The sequence below is a fragment of the Thunnus maccoyii genome, chromosome 21, assembly GCF_910596095.1.
Source record: "Thunnus maccoyii chromosome 21, fThuMac1.1, whole genome shotgun sequence".
Lineage (NCBI taxonomy): Eukaryota > Metazoa > Chordata > Actinopteri > Scombriformes > Scombridae > Thunnus > Thunnus maccoyii.
Genome location: NC_056553.1, coordinates 10,951,835 through 10,966,658, shown reverse-complemented (window position 1 = coordinate 10,966,658; position 14,824 = coordinate 10,951,835). Strand labels below are relative to the sequence as shown.

The following is a 14,824-nucleotide window of genomic DNA, read 5'->3' as shown; positions in this document are numbered from 1 at the left end:
GGAGGGAGGGAGGGGGTGAGAAACAGAGAGAGACAGAAAGAGAGAGAGAGAGAGAGAGAGAGAGAGCAATGAAGGTCAAAGCCTGTCATGGCTGCAGGTGGCTGGTTTTCCCCCTCCCGCCCCTCGGTAACCCATTCTCCACACAGAGCTTTCTCACTCACCAACTCATACTCTCTCTTCCCCTTCTCTCTCGCTCGCTCGCTCTCTCACACACACACACACACACACACACACGCACACACACGTCTTACTATCACTTGGTTTTATTTTATTCTTGCCTGGCACGCACACATCCCCACACACACACCAACACGTTTCATTCATTTTTCTTCCACCTCGCATTGCACTCATCCGCTCGCACACTCAAGCACGCATATCCCTGTTGTTTTGGTCCTTCATTCAGCGCATCAATAGGAACCTTCATCAAAATATTCACAGGCAGAGAAGCTCCCTGAAGTTCAGATAGGGACACCAATGTATGAACAATAGCTAAAGCTGTACGGCTGCATGGGCACATTCTCCTGGAACAAAAGGTTTTTATCTGAGAATGATTTGTCCCATCTCTGAAAGTGAGATTCAGGTGGTCAAGTGATCTGAAGTGGTGCAGGGTTGGGGCTTCGAAACCACTTCGTGCGACAGGAAAGTCGTGCATTTCTATCTAAACATGATACCGAATTGTATGACAGTAAAAATCATCAGTAATCTGAGTAGATAACCCTGAGAAATAAACAACTCTCCTAGAACAGGATGCAAAAAAAAAAAAAAAAAAAAAAAAAAAAAACATGCCTGGAATTCTGGAGTATTGCTGACAATTTCAGAAAGTTCTCATGTTGTAAAATGGAAGTGAGAGGAGGACACATCAGGAAAGTATCAATGTCTACCTCTAAACACAAAAGGGCCCCATCCTGCTATGACCTCTCCTACCATCCTCCCCCTCCCCTACTGTGTCATTTACCCACAGTTTCTAAATGCTTCCTACGGCCAGAGTGGAATCTGCTCAGAGGTGCCTGGGCTTTGTGGCGGAAACATAATTAAAGTGGTGAAAGATGTAAAAGGTGAAGAATGGGGATGACATCAGGCCAATTTCACACTTGGCACTCGAATGGCTAGGTCCAAGCCAGGACTCTTGCCTCGCAACACAGATCAAAGCCCACTGTCACCGCACCAGTGCAGGAAAAAAAGAGGCAAAAGGACACCTAACTATGCTAATCCCCAGGACGAATATATTTTAATCTTGTTAGAATACAAGTTAATGCCGTGGCTCAGTGACTGAACTTTTTGGCAAGAATGAGAGGTGGACAGAACTACTTTTACCTTTTCTACATGAGGTGCCTCTGTCTGGCACTGGATAAACAGCCAGAGACTGAACAAACTTTCTTTTGGGCAAACTCAGGCACATTATCAAGCTACATACTGTACAGGCTGTAGATACGTAGCAAGTCAAAAGCCACTGAAAAGTTCTCATTAAGAACAACGATGGAAAAAAAAAAACCTCAACCCCAGTGGCTGTGTCAGTGACCCCGTCTGAATCCCCACTAGGGCACCTAACATGCAAAGGAAATTAGTATTTTGTGGACTGGTTTGTCCCCTCTCACACTGAGCCCTTCTTTCTCAAAAGCACCTTGGTAACCCTTGATCTCTCATGTATGGAAGTCAGGGCGCTGGGGCCTGCAGAAGTTGACTAGGCAGACAATAGCAAGCGGATGCTTTCTGGAAAAGTCACACCCAGGCAACTCTCATTTCACACACCGTGTTTGAGTGACCCTTGAAAAAAAAAAAAGATGCCAGACTTTTCAATAAAGATTCTTTTTGTTCACTTAACGAAATTCAGGAAAAAAAAAAAAAACATCCATATACTTTTTCCCATGTAGCTACCATGTCTGGTTTTAAGAGGAATGTTTTCTGCTCAGTGGCATTGAATTAAAACATGGCATTAAATTTCACAAAGTGGTTTATAAAGTGCTTTGACCAGCAATGTTTCTGCTCTACATTGGCTGAATCGTGGATGTATCACAAAATATGACAGTTAATCTTTGTTTTTTCTTTTTTTTTTGTTTATTTACTCTGTGGCAAAAAGGGAGAAACAATGATGAGAAAACATCATAGGAAATATCTGTTCATAAGGAATTGGCTTTCGTTCTACTTCAAATGATGACACAGGTTGCATCAATTATTTCAGTTACATTTTGAGTTCAATCACGATTTTTTACAGATTGCTTTTGATATAACATTGACTACGGCTTTGGTAAAATTGCTTACTGTTACACTGAGACTGAACACTGAGACACAAGGACAACAGATCAAACAACAAGTACTTATGAAAAAACTATGATAACTAACTTTCAACATCATATACTGATATGTTATCTTTCTGGTAAGTGGAAGCATATATTTCACTGATATATTTCACTAAGCAGAACAATTCATCTTTATTTTAACCCATGAAACATCCACAGATTTTGTTCATTTATAACTTCATGTTCATGCTTAAGACAATTAGGTCTCCAATTGACAATTATTTTCATTATCAGTGTATCTGTTGGCAACATCTTCCCTTAACTGATTTTTTGTTTAGTCTATAAAATGGCATAAATGTGTGAAAAATGCACACAACAATTTCACAGAGCCCAAGGTGACGCTAGAAATGGCTTATTTTGTCCGGCCTACAGCTCGAAATCCATAGATATTCAATTCATCATGATATAGGTAAAACTTTACTTTACATCTCCTTATTTAGCATTTATAAACAGTATGTAAACATTTAATGAATGCTTATAACAAATTAATAGTTATAAGTAGATATAAGGACATTTAAGTTTTTAATGCAGAATATTTGTCATCAGTTATAACTTCTCCAATGAAGACATATTTTATATTATTACAACTGTGTTCTACTATATTGTCATTCATTATCTGTTCATACACTACCCTCCACTTATGTGTGCAGTTCTTGAGAAATACTTTAACACTTATATCTGCTTAAAACTACAGTGTTTATAAAAGCTAAATCAGGGGATTTACAGTGTTTCCATGATGTAAAACGAAGCAAATCCTCAGTTTAGAAGCTTAAAACAGGAACCGTTCGACCTTTTCACTTGATAAACCACTTAAACCATTCATCAATTATCAGAATTGTTGTTCATCTATGTTGATTAACTAATCCATTGATTAATCAACTACTTGTTTCAGCACTAAGCATAATGATAGTACCAGTATTCGGACTATAGTTTGTGCAAAATGCAGCACATCTTCACGTCTTGTTTTTTTCCATGTCGTATGGCTTTTACAGCCAATCACAACAAGCCGAGTACTGTGTAGGTAAGACTCATGTTAAGTTGCAATTCACAGTTTCTCCACAAATTTCTTGATCATTTGGGTTGGATGAAAGTTTTACTTAGCACTGATCAGCCAGTCATTTTATCAAGCAATACCCAGACATGCATAATCGTTTTACAAACGTTTCTAATTCTGATTACATTATCTGTGAAGTTTGATCACCTTCAGGCACCAAGCACAGATGATTCTTCCGTTGTCTGGCCACATATCATGTACAGTATGTATCCTACTGAATGCTTTCTCAAATTCAACCTTTGAATTTTCAGTAATTAAGTATTGGAAGTTTTAGTGGCACATATCTTTCTGCACCCTTAAACTTTGACAGCTTTGCATCTTAAAATATGAGCAAAATCTGAGCTAAAATAAGCATATGCAACAAAGCTAGAACATTTGCTATAAAACAAGCTTTAAAACAAGTCCTGACTCCACAGACTGACACATATAAAACTTTTCTCTGACATCTTTTTTCAAAGTTCTAACCTGAGTTTGGGCATTTTATGCTTGATCTGTATTTCACTGAAGTAAACATATTTTTTATTGAATATAAACCAAAATCGATGTTGCTTTAGACAGGCTCTTAACAATATCACAAAGCCAAGAGTAAAATGTTCAGTACCCTGTTGTGAAACACAGATGCAAGCAAAGATATCAGCTGTAATATGATATGCTGCATTATCATTTCATTATTCATAAATTGGGGGAGTATATGCACTGAAAACCAAATCCCTTGAACAGAAACCATCAAGGTGGTTGTGTTTCTTGAAAAATGATTCCCGCATTCTTCTTCTACATACTAAATGAAGACGTACAATATACAGTCATGCCATTTCTGGCCTTCTTTACAGAGTTTGTGTTGTTTGCTGACACACAGCTAGACAGGGTCAAGGATACATCTGACTCACCTCAGGCCCCCTGCTCTCCCCGGGGACTGGCCTGTCACTCACTTTGTGGTTACGCATCATAGCTGACAGAGGCACAAAGTGAGAGCTCGATGCTGCATCAACATCATCACCAAAACCCATCCTTAGCATGACATCTTCCTCCTAGTCCACCACCAGCTCTCTACACTGTAGAGAGGGAAAGAACATATTCACACCAAGAGCCAACAACAAAATCTCATTCAGTGCGAGTATGTAAACCTAAAAATAGATGATTTGGACATTTACCTGAAAATTCTCCACCCTGCAGTTTGGATGTGGAATGCCATGCAATAGAGTTGTTATGAAGTAGCAGCCATACCTGCAAAAGGTTTAAAATGATTGGTGTGATACTTCATTTCGGATGGTTTATTGAGACTGGATACACACATCTACGCTCTGTGAGCCATTTTAAATGGGTCTCTAGCTCATTGAAACAGCATTGGGTTGCTGTAGCGTATAGCCTTTAATTGGTATTAGATGACATAATAAGCACATGCATAGGGCTGTTTGACTAAGAGCAAAGGGTTTCAATGATCACTGATCATAGCACTTTGTTCTTTCTCCATTAAAAATGAATACAGTCACTGAAATACTGTACTGCACCACTGCAGAATACAAATTATATGGTGGCTAATGCTGACAACCTTAACTAAGACTTATTATAACTAAGAAACATATACAGTGCGTGAAAAATATAGCTTGTTTTCACATCATGAAGCCACAGTGCAGAAAATTCTGTGATAATCGCTCTTTCCCATTGTGCCGAGCTACGACCAATAATTCGGAGAATAAAATGGCAGCTCAGCAAAGACCTGGGTGAAGAGTTTAAAAAAATCTTAGCACTTTCCATCTTTAAATTGTAGTAAGGGTCACACTGAATCCCAAAAAGCATATTTAGCACAGATGATCTCTGTTTGGCTGCGTTTGTACAATAAGAAATAGTGGAGCCAAGGTTTCGCTAATGATGTTCGGATGAATTTACATTTTTTCAACTCAATCTATTAAAATAAGAATATATAGAAAAATCAGGGTCTATATTTGGACAAATTGTGGCTGAAAATAGAGGACTAATGTCAACTACTGATTTTGGATAAATCAATGACAAAAGAGGTAAACCCCTCACTGATTTCGGCACTTTCTACCTGTGAACACTTCTTTGTATCTTACATCGTACTCGGACGACTATACACAAAAAAATAATCATCTCAGTTTGAGTTGGCATACAAGGCGAGCTATGGCTCAGTCGACCGTGCCTTAGCTCACAGTAGTGGGCGTCTCTCTCTTTCTCCCTCTCACTCATTTTGCTGCATGCTGCCATTTTAACTGTTCCTGAGTGGCAGGCGAGAGGGCGGGGTTTATGGTGGCGGCCATGATGGTGGAATCACTACACCCACTCCAGAGGAACAGCCCCAACATCAAAGCCAGTTCACACATTTGGCTATGTTGTGGTTCAGGCCAAAACCGGGGACTGTAGGTAAAGGACAAGGTATTACATGTGATAAATTAGAATGTCAACAATATCTCTCTGTCTGCACGAAACATTTCTCTTAGGTGTAAACATACTAATTACGCTCCTCTGACAATTTGAAAGCAGCCTGAGAAAACTTCAACCAGATTATTTGCAAGAACTTTTATAGATACTCTAGACTCTAGAGAAGGAAATGTCCCAAATACTCCTCATTACTGTACGTCATATTGTTGGTTTCTGCACTTTGTTTTTTTGGATTAGCACTGCACTGCACTTTTCTCACGAATCCCTAATATTTTTCAGTCTTTTTACTTGCTTTATGTACATACATGCTCTGCGTAAGTACAGGTTAAGAGAGAGAGGTAAATATTGAGAATAGCAGAAGAGTATGCCGCACATTACTTTCATCTGCTGAAATATAAAAATCACAATTTTATAAAGATAAAACAATAAAAATAGATCACATGTTTATGCCCATCCAAGATGTTAAAACTGTCTTTAGCTCAACATTGTAACGTAAGACTAGCTCAGAAAGAGTCTACAATGTGAAGAATACTGACTCAAAATAAGAATATTTTTCTTTGTTTTACCTACAAATTACATGTTAAATATAGTATTTAACAAGATAAAACATATAACATTATTTCAAACTTAAAGATTACTTACTGCACATGAGAAAGAAAAGGTCCAAAAATGTATCAAATTAAAAAAAAAACAACCGTGAGTCAAAAGCAACATCAGCTCTGGGAGCTAGAATATGTCACAAATTAAAAACAAAATCAGTCCTCCTTCCAAGAGAGTCATCGTAGGATCAGATGAACTAAAAGCAAACAAACAAAATTCTCAGAAAGGTCGTATCAATCACATTAGTCAGCAATATTGTTCTATATCTTGTCCAACTGTCTGTTTTCCTGTAACCTAACTGAAAATGTCACACAATTATTGGAATTTTTTTTTTAAAAAAAGAAAATTTTGCCAGCAAAGTCATGCTTGTGGTCCCTCAAAGCAGATTGTGTATTATGTGGGTCACATCCATACTGCCTCATTTCCCCACCCCCAACCCTGAAAATTAAAAAGGAAAAAAAATGTCTTCCTTGGATGACCAAAGTGGCTCCTAACCAACTACATTTGAGGTCAAAGTTCATTATATCCCCTTGGCAACACCAGGGCAACAAGCAACGGTGTCTAGACAGGTCATGGTATCCCCCCCATGCCCAAACCAACCCACCACCCCCTGGCTCTTTCCGGAAGGAGGTGTCAGCAGTAGCCAAGTGCAGGGTAAACAGGGCAAGGGGGGGGTGGCCTTTGGCCCTCGTGAGGTCGGATCAGCACCTCCACCCTCCACTGATCAAAGATGAGGATCTTCCATGCCAGGGCCTTGGTCAGAGGGGGCAGGGTCGGAAGATGAACTCTGCGTTTCTGTAATCTAGACGTGACCAGACCCGATTGTCTTCTTTCACAGCCCAAAATGGACCCTTCCGGTGCCACTGATTACATTAGGGAGGACAGACTCTTTTCACAGAGGCGCCCGGACAAAAGAGGCGCTTCCGTGCCCCTCGCCATCTGGTCCCAAAATAACAGAAAAGGTCCCAGGAAAAAAAAAAAAAAAAAAAAGAGCCCAGCCAGCACACAGCCTTAAATGAAAGGAACGCTGTTTGAATAGATGGGATGGCTGGACAGATAAGCAAACATACAGTAAAGCCTCGCACATTTACGCAGAGATTTGGACCCAATCTACATCAGCAAATAAAGCCGTGTACGTGGGCTCTGATGAGCAGGCCTGCAAATCATTGACGTATTTAAGTAAAAATGGAATTCTGCTGTGCACCAAACAGAGAATACAGCCCTCAGCTGAACCACACATACATCATTATTATTGCAAACTATTAATGCCCAGAGGCTCTTCAGCAGTTTAAACTGCACAGTGGACCACGTGGCTAGATTTTTGATGGAAATTATTAGAAAAACACTAAAATATGTGAAAGTTTTGAGTTTTTAATACAAAACAGTCGATAGATATCAAGCTGAATAATTTAAGACATCATACATTAGGCATAACCACAACTAACAAAGCCAATACATGGACTAACTAACTCTGATATAAGTAAATCAGCATTGCTGCAACACAGGTGTCACATTTGCTTGATTACCAGTTGGCAGTATTTGCAACCCTGTACATCGCACATTTTATGTCTGTCATTTAGTTAGTTTTCAACCTTTGCCCAGTCTTCTTTGTCAAAGCTATGTGTGTGACATTATTGGTAAAGCTATCAGTCACTGGCTCTGGTTTGTTGACATAATCATCTGGGCTTTTGAAAGCCTGACATGAAATGAATTTAAAGTAGCTGATTAAAATAGGTATATACCTATTTTAAATAAAAGCCTTAAAAGTGCTCATCCCAGGAAACACCATTTGAGGACATTTCTTTCTTTTGAAGATGATGTCCAATTTAAAATCTACTACGACTTTGTTCAGGATATAATAATGTGGTCTGTTCACTTCAGCAGCCCTTTTGAAAGGCTTACATGTTCAACGCGCAGGCATTTCAGGTAAGCTACATGGTGTTACAGTGTCACAAAATGTATAACTTGGAGCTTTTGGAGCTGTTTTGCTAATGCTGATTATATGCTCTGCTATGCATGGCTTGTTTTTCCTCTCACAGTTTAAGTCCACAAGGAAATTTGGTAAATAAACAACCTCATTAGTGGCAAAGGTGATGCTGCCCTTGATGTTGAATGGTTTTGTCAAGAGAAAGGTGAATGTGCAGCATTGAGAAGTGAAGTTAGATTGAGTAGCCTGCCCATATGGGACTACCAGCTTTGCTATGAAAACTGATTTTCGAACAAAGCTAAAAATCTAAATTCAGCTCCTGACTGGCACAAGCCAAGCAACTGTGATGTGGGAAGAAGTTCTGTGTAAGAGAACAGAACAACCTGCACTACCTAACATAATGTTTGCACATATATAATTTAACAGCTACAAATCAGTGGGAAAATGTGTTTAGACCTAAATTTGATACTAAAGGATTCTCAATATCTGGAGGTTCATCTAACAAATCTATCATACTATCCACCAGTCAAGATAGGGAAGCCTAGACCACGAACCTCTTCCCCATCATCTCTTAAAACTCAAGTCTATACCTTCACCCAGGAGGATTACAGTTCATATAATCAACCTTGGCACCTAAAGCGCAGAATTCAGTTTTAAATGAATGTACGTATTCAAGTTTTTCAGGTAGATCTATCAAACCAGCCTAAAAAGTAGATATCGAGGATTTAAGAAATCTGAATTAAAAGTATTGCCAGAACAAAATAACTTTTTAATGAATCATGTGATATATGCATATTGCAGGTAGAATTAGGAAATATAGAATATTCAAGGTGACTCATGCACATTAAGAGGATTTTTTGAAGTTTTTCTTATTCTCTAATTTTAAAGTATTGAAATTCAAGGATATTTTAATATCTTTTTAACTTTCCCTGAAATGTAAAACATAAAGCACCCCAGGTTAGCTGTCTGACATGACAAAGATTTTTTTTACATACTAACAGGTGGACGCAGTTAATCTCCTAAAATGTTTACTTTCTAACTAGTCACCTTCTACAGGTCGGATTTTTCCCCCTTTTTCCCAATTTCTGTTTTCTTGCTTCATTCTTTATTTTCTCCTCTTATCTGAAATCTCAATATAAATCAAATGCAGGGTCAAAACTTTTTGTATTCTCTATGCGCTGAAACGATCCGTCCACCAATTAATCAATCAACAGGAATTTGATCGGCAAATATTACAGTATATTATTATTTGAGTCATTTTTCCAAGTAAAAATGCCAAACATCGACTGGTTCCGGCTTCAAAACTGTTATGATTTACTGCTTTTCTTTGTTTATATTATTGTAAATTGAATATTCTTGACTGTTGGTCATCAAAACAAGCGACTGAATATGTTACCTTAGGATCGGGGAAATTTTAATAGGCATTTTCCAAAATTTTGTGGCATTTTATAGACTTGATTGTTCAATTAATCAAGAAAGTAATCTGCAGAGTAATTGATGATGAGAATAATTGTTAGTTGCAGCTCTTGTATTCTTTTTTAATCCCTATATTAGTGAGTACATATAGATGTGAAATCCATGGACAGAAGTTAAATAACTGAATAAATATGCAAAAAAAACTGTGATTACACAATAAATGATGCACATCTAAGTAGACAAAAAGTGGTCAAATGGCACAGATTAATAAACTGATTCTCAAAAATGAAATGAATGAGAATGACAGTCTACTGGTATGATTTTTGACAGCTATATCCTGAGAAGAGTGGAAATTACTGTAGACTTCAATGTCTTAAAAGAGCTAGTTCACACATGACAACAAGCTCTTCTTATCCCTGCTGTGATGGAGCAACATCCTGCGAGTACTTAACATCTGATTTTTTTCCATCTGTGTCATTTCTAGCAGTAGCAGATCATATACAGTAAAACCAATATGGAGAGAATAAACTGAAGCAGATGAGGTGCTCAGTCTACTGTTCTGGCAATACAGCTCAAGTAGAAAAGGAGAGGTTTAATTTTTTTTTTTTTTTCAATAGAACATAAAAGTCCTAAACTTCAAAGATGAGGCACTGACACATTTTACTGCTCCATAATGCTGAAGATCTGCTGTATTGACTGGCATTCAGATCAGGATTTGAAATGCACAAACATGGCTCGGACAGTCAGTTGTTGTCCCAGTTCTTTGTGATGATGCTGCAGACTTGAACCTGTTTTGGTACCTTTAGCCTGAGAGTCTAGCATACACACACACACAAACTGATGTGGCTGCTGTTGTTTTTCTTTGTTCTTTGTTTTCTCAAGAAAGTTCTTTGGCCTTGTAATTATTGATAAAAAACAGTCAGGAAAAAAGGCCTGTATACCAGAAGAGAATACAGAAAAGGGCAGCTGAAGTCAGACTTTTTGTGGAGTTTTGTTGAGGTGAGCACGCTGCAGGATAAGAATTCATTGGTAAATATACTGGTGAATCAGGCAAAAGTAAAACATAGCTTTAAATGCGTGGGAGTCAGTTGCACATCATGGGTTGACACCTTATGTGCATACACCTGAACTCATGACAATTTTAGAAAATCCCTTAACTTATTTGAACATGCTATACCAGTGCAATACAGGCAATCGTGTTAAAACTTGCTTTTCAAAGCTCTTAAACAGGATACTGCATACTACTTTATATTCATAAACTCTGTTGCCAGTTTCTCAAGCAGGTAGTGTGGAGAAAAAAAAATAATGCAAAGGAAAGAGATGCACCACCATAGCCAGAGCTGAGAGCAGAGCAAAGTTGTGCTAAATGAGCTAAATGTTATTCCCAACACATTTTAGAGGAATATTTTTTTAAAAAAAGATGCAAAACTCAAGAAAACATAAGTTCCAGCAGGTCAAGCTACAACTCACAAATACTTTCCAAAGAAACACACACAAACACGTACTATAAATGGCCTACAGAGACAAATATTTCCAGAACTTTCTCTCCGATACTCTGACTCTCAGCTTCCCCACTGAGGGGAGTTCCCATCCAGTTGCTAATACTGAATCCTTCTTTCACCAAAATCTCCATCCTGTGTGTGATCTACTACTAATTATTTATTTATGGGAAAAGAAAATCTAAATAACAATAGAATTATCAAGACCAACCCACCACTGATTCATTGCACATGTGTCTGCAGGGGTTGGACATAACTGGCAGACACCAGCTCGGTTTCACAACTGTGGGAGAAGTGAAGTGAGTGTGACATATAGAGGGCAGGTGGTGCCAGTCAAGTGAAGTACACCAGCGTAGTCCCAATCTGTAGTTTCGTAGCTCCGTAATTAGTTATTTTTCCATAGCAATCACCAAATTATGTCATCAGGCCTTACAGAGTACTCATTATTCACTGCAACAAACAAGCTGGAAATAACATCCAATCCTATGGAGACCTGAATATTGCGTTCCAGGGAGGGACTTGAGTCACTGTGTGAAACCAACAAGAACCAACACGACACCTGGCATTTTCCAGCTAAAGTGGGCTGTTGCACACTGCTGAGCACAATAGCAAGAAATGCTTCTTAATTGTGCAGGTTTGAGTGTGCTAATAAAAGAGAGAGAGAGAAAAAAAAATCACACATATGGTTGTCCTTAAAAAGACTGAAAACCTGCATGTTTATACATAAACTGTCTTAATCAGTGTTTAGACATCATAAAGAAAGCATACAAAATTTACTAAAAGGTTATTGTGGCTTAGCATCAGTTGAGGGAAATAGCTAATATGTTCTCCTCTCATTACAGAGCAGCTATCTAGTCTTGATGTCAGTGTTCACCTACATAATTAATCATGTTAAGAAAACACCCAACAGCATTCAGTAACATAAAGATGTTTCAAAACAACAGAGAAAATCAAATCAGAAACGAGGAAACAGGAAACATTTTAACTGAAATATCACATGCAAAGAGAAAAATCTAATGTTTTTGAAAATGGACAACTATTCTTGAAGAGATGCGATGTATCCACATAATAAACAAGATATTATAAAAAGGCATGTAGGGTAAATACATATGTATAGTCCACACTGAAGAGAAATCTCTAAAGTATTGCAAGAGTTACAATTTTAGAATTTTTTACTTTTCTCATATAGCGTGCCTTATAAGCACATTATTTTTAGTCTTTTAAGGTAACAATTGCTATGAAAGGTGTATTTTTACTACAACTTGCCTTGCTGTAATGGTGAAGGTGGTAGGAAAATCACAAGAATGACATGAAATCAATTGTTGAAGGTACTGTACAGTGATAGCAGACTGACTTGACTCTAAATGTCTTTCTAAGACTGAACACAAGTCAAGTTGAACATGACTAACTTACCATTTACTTGATTGACTTTCTGTTCAATCTCTTCAAAAGCATTTAAAAGCAAAAGTAAGTCATTGTGCACTACACACTTGCTTATACCAACATTTTTAGATCAAACAAACTGATTCTGGGGCTCAATTATTGCTCAAAACCTCATTGTGTTCACCACAAAATCTGAATAAAAGACAGAAGAGAAAAAAACTAATCCAGGTCTTTCTTAATTTCTAACAGAACCAAAGTGCAGATAATTGTCATACCATTACAAATCAAACTATTTCTTTGCCAACTGGTTTGTCAAGATATAGGGGGTTCATGAAAAGTCTTGACTTTAATATCGTTTACTCATTTCTGACATTAGTGCCACTCAGTCATCGCTTGGACAGAATTCAGTTTAAGACATGTCATGAGGATGGAATATGTTAAAATTAATAATTAACAGTGTGTCTGAATTATCACAATGTGCTATATTTAATAACAGCCATTATTGGCTAGAGTTTAAATCTAAGCAAATCATAACCAAACGTGACAATTAGACAACAATTTAGTTTTTATAGATGTTGCAGATGTAACAAATACTTTTTTTAAAAAAAGCCCCAGCAACTGCAACACTGCCTGCACTTTGGAAATCATGCCTTGTCCGCACTTAAATAAAAGTGACGTGGGCCCTGACTTAAAAGTCAATACAAACATTTTAAGGAGGGTAATTAGTCAACAGTTAAAGGCAGTAATCACCTAGTGATGAAGATAAAAGGACTCAAAGGAAAACAGACTGAAAATGGGCTGGTACCATTCACATCACAGTCGGATTCAAGAGGTCATGTGCTAAGTCCTGTTAAGAGCCTCAAAGGGCAAATGCTGAACACTGAGCACTTTCGAGGGAGTGTTTAGAAACACAGCCAGATTTTAAGCACACAAACATGAAAAATATCAATTTCACATTTGGTTTAACGCTTTCACACTTTGTGTCACTGACACCCAGAGAGAAGGGCTGTGGAAGACAAAACACAGCTCCTGGATAAGGATCATGTTAATGCCTATCAATTAGGATCAAAAAGGGATTAACCGGCATGGTTGCAGCAGTGGGATGGGGGCCCATGCAAAGTCACTGAATACTAGGGGTCACACCCCCGACTTCATTAGGCCTGACCTTTCCACGCCATTGTGTGACAGGAAAGAGATCCTGCAGTCTGTATTTCCCCTTTGCACATCTTAGATGGCTTATGGAGAGTCAAATATGAGACATGCAGAAAAGCTGTTAGAGATCAGTGAAATATGAAATATTCACTTTCAAAGTCCAGGGAGACTTATTAGGTTACTGCAACTTGGTGCAGGTGGGTATTTACTCATCAACCCCCTACCCTCCCTGCAAAGGAAATCATTTTTTTCACCTTAGAGAGAAGTAAGATTTACTAATTAGTCATGGTGCAGCCTCCCCTTGCTATGATGTACCGCAGGGTCGACGTGCTCAAACTCTGCCTTACCATCTTAATTCACAAAAGGTCAAATGGCAAAGTGAAAGCAGGTACTCCAGGTGTGTTAAGATAAGCCCCAATTAGGGAAAAATGCAAGCACACCCTCAAGTCTCACACATGTGACTTGGAAGGAAACTTTCAGCAAAGCCCCTGAAGTGGGAAAATTTAAATGCTGTGGCATGTTAGTATTTACATACTCATTCGATGAAAAATGAGAACGATAGAGAGAAATAACTTTTACACACATATCCCGTGTACGGAATATGATATTTACACCAAACTATTGGTCACATTAATACTGGGTTGTCACCATTAACTCAAGATCCAGTCCACAACTGCTGATGTGTATCTGCCTGTGCTAAACCGGTTGCATCATTAAAGATAGTTGCTGCAATATTGCTGCTATAATCTGAGATTCAACTAGGTGAGAGTTTGGATGAAACATTTACAACTTTATAGTTTTTCTACACTCTCATTTAAGCATTTTTATGGTCAAGAGGAGCAAAATCATAGCTGAGCGGAGATTATCGTTTTACTATAGGAATTCACACCGATACTCTGCAACATATGAGTATAATGTTACAGTTTAGAAAGAGCAATGACTTTTTCTTGTTCAACTACGCCATACTTTTGATTACCGAGTTTAAGGGATCCTTGATTAAAGTGTGCGCAAAGTAAACAAATATCTGCTGGTTTATTATTATCACAATGTTTTTTGTTTTCCTAAATACTATCAGGCTCGAAAACCCAGTACTGGTCAA

General features: G+C 38.1%; 1 long non-coding RNA gene across 5 annotated transcripts in view; it reads right to left on the bottom strand.

The window, feature by feature from the left end:
- LOC121888206 overlaps window positions 1-14,824 on the bottom strand; it is a 32,416-nt gene that overhangs the window by 10,016 nt on the left and 7,576 nt on the right. For all 5 annotated transcript variants that reach the window (XR_006093159.1, XR_006093160.1, XR_006093161.1 and 2 more), the window contains exons 5-6: window positions 4,503-4,575; window positions 4,239-4,403 (exon numbers count right to left, since the gene is read on the bottom strand). This is a non-coding gene — a long non-coding RNA (uncharacterized LOC121888206). The remainder of the gene's footprint in view (window positions 1-4,238; window positions 4,404-4,502; window positions 4,576-14,824) is intronic.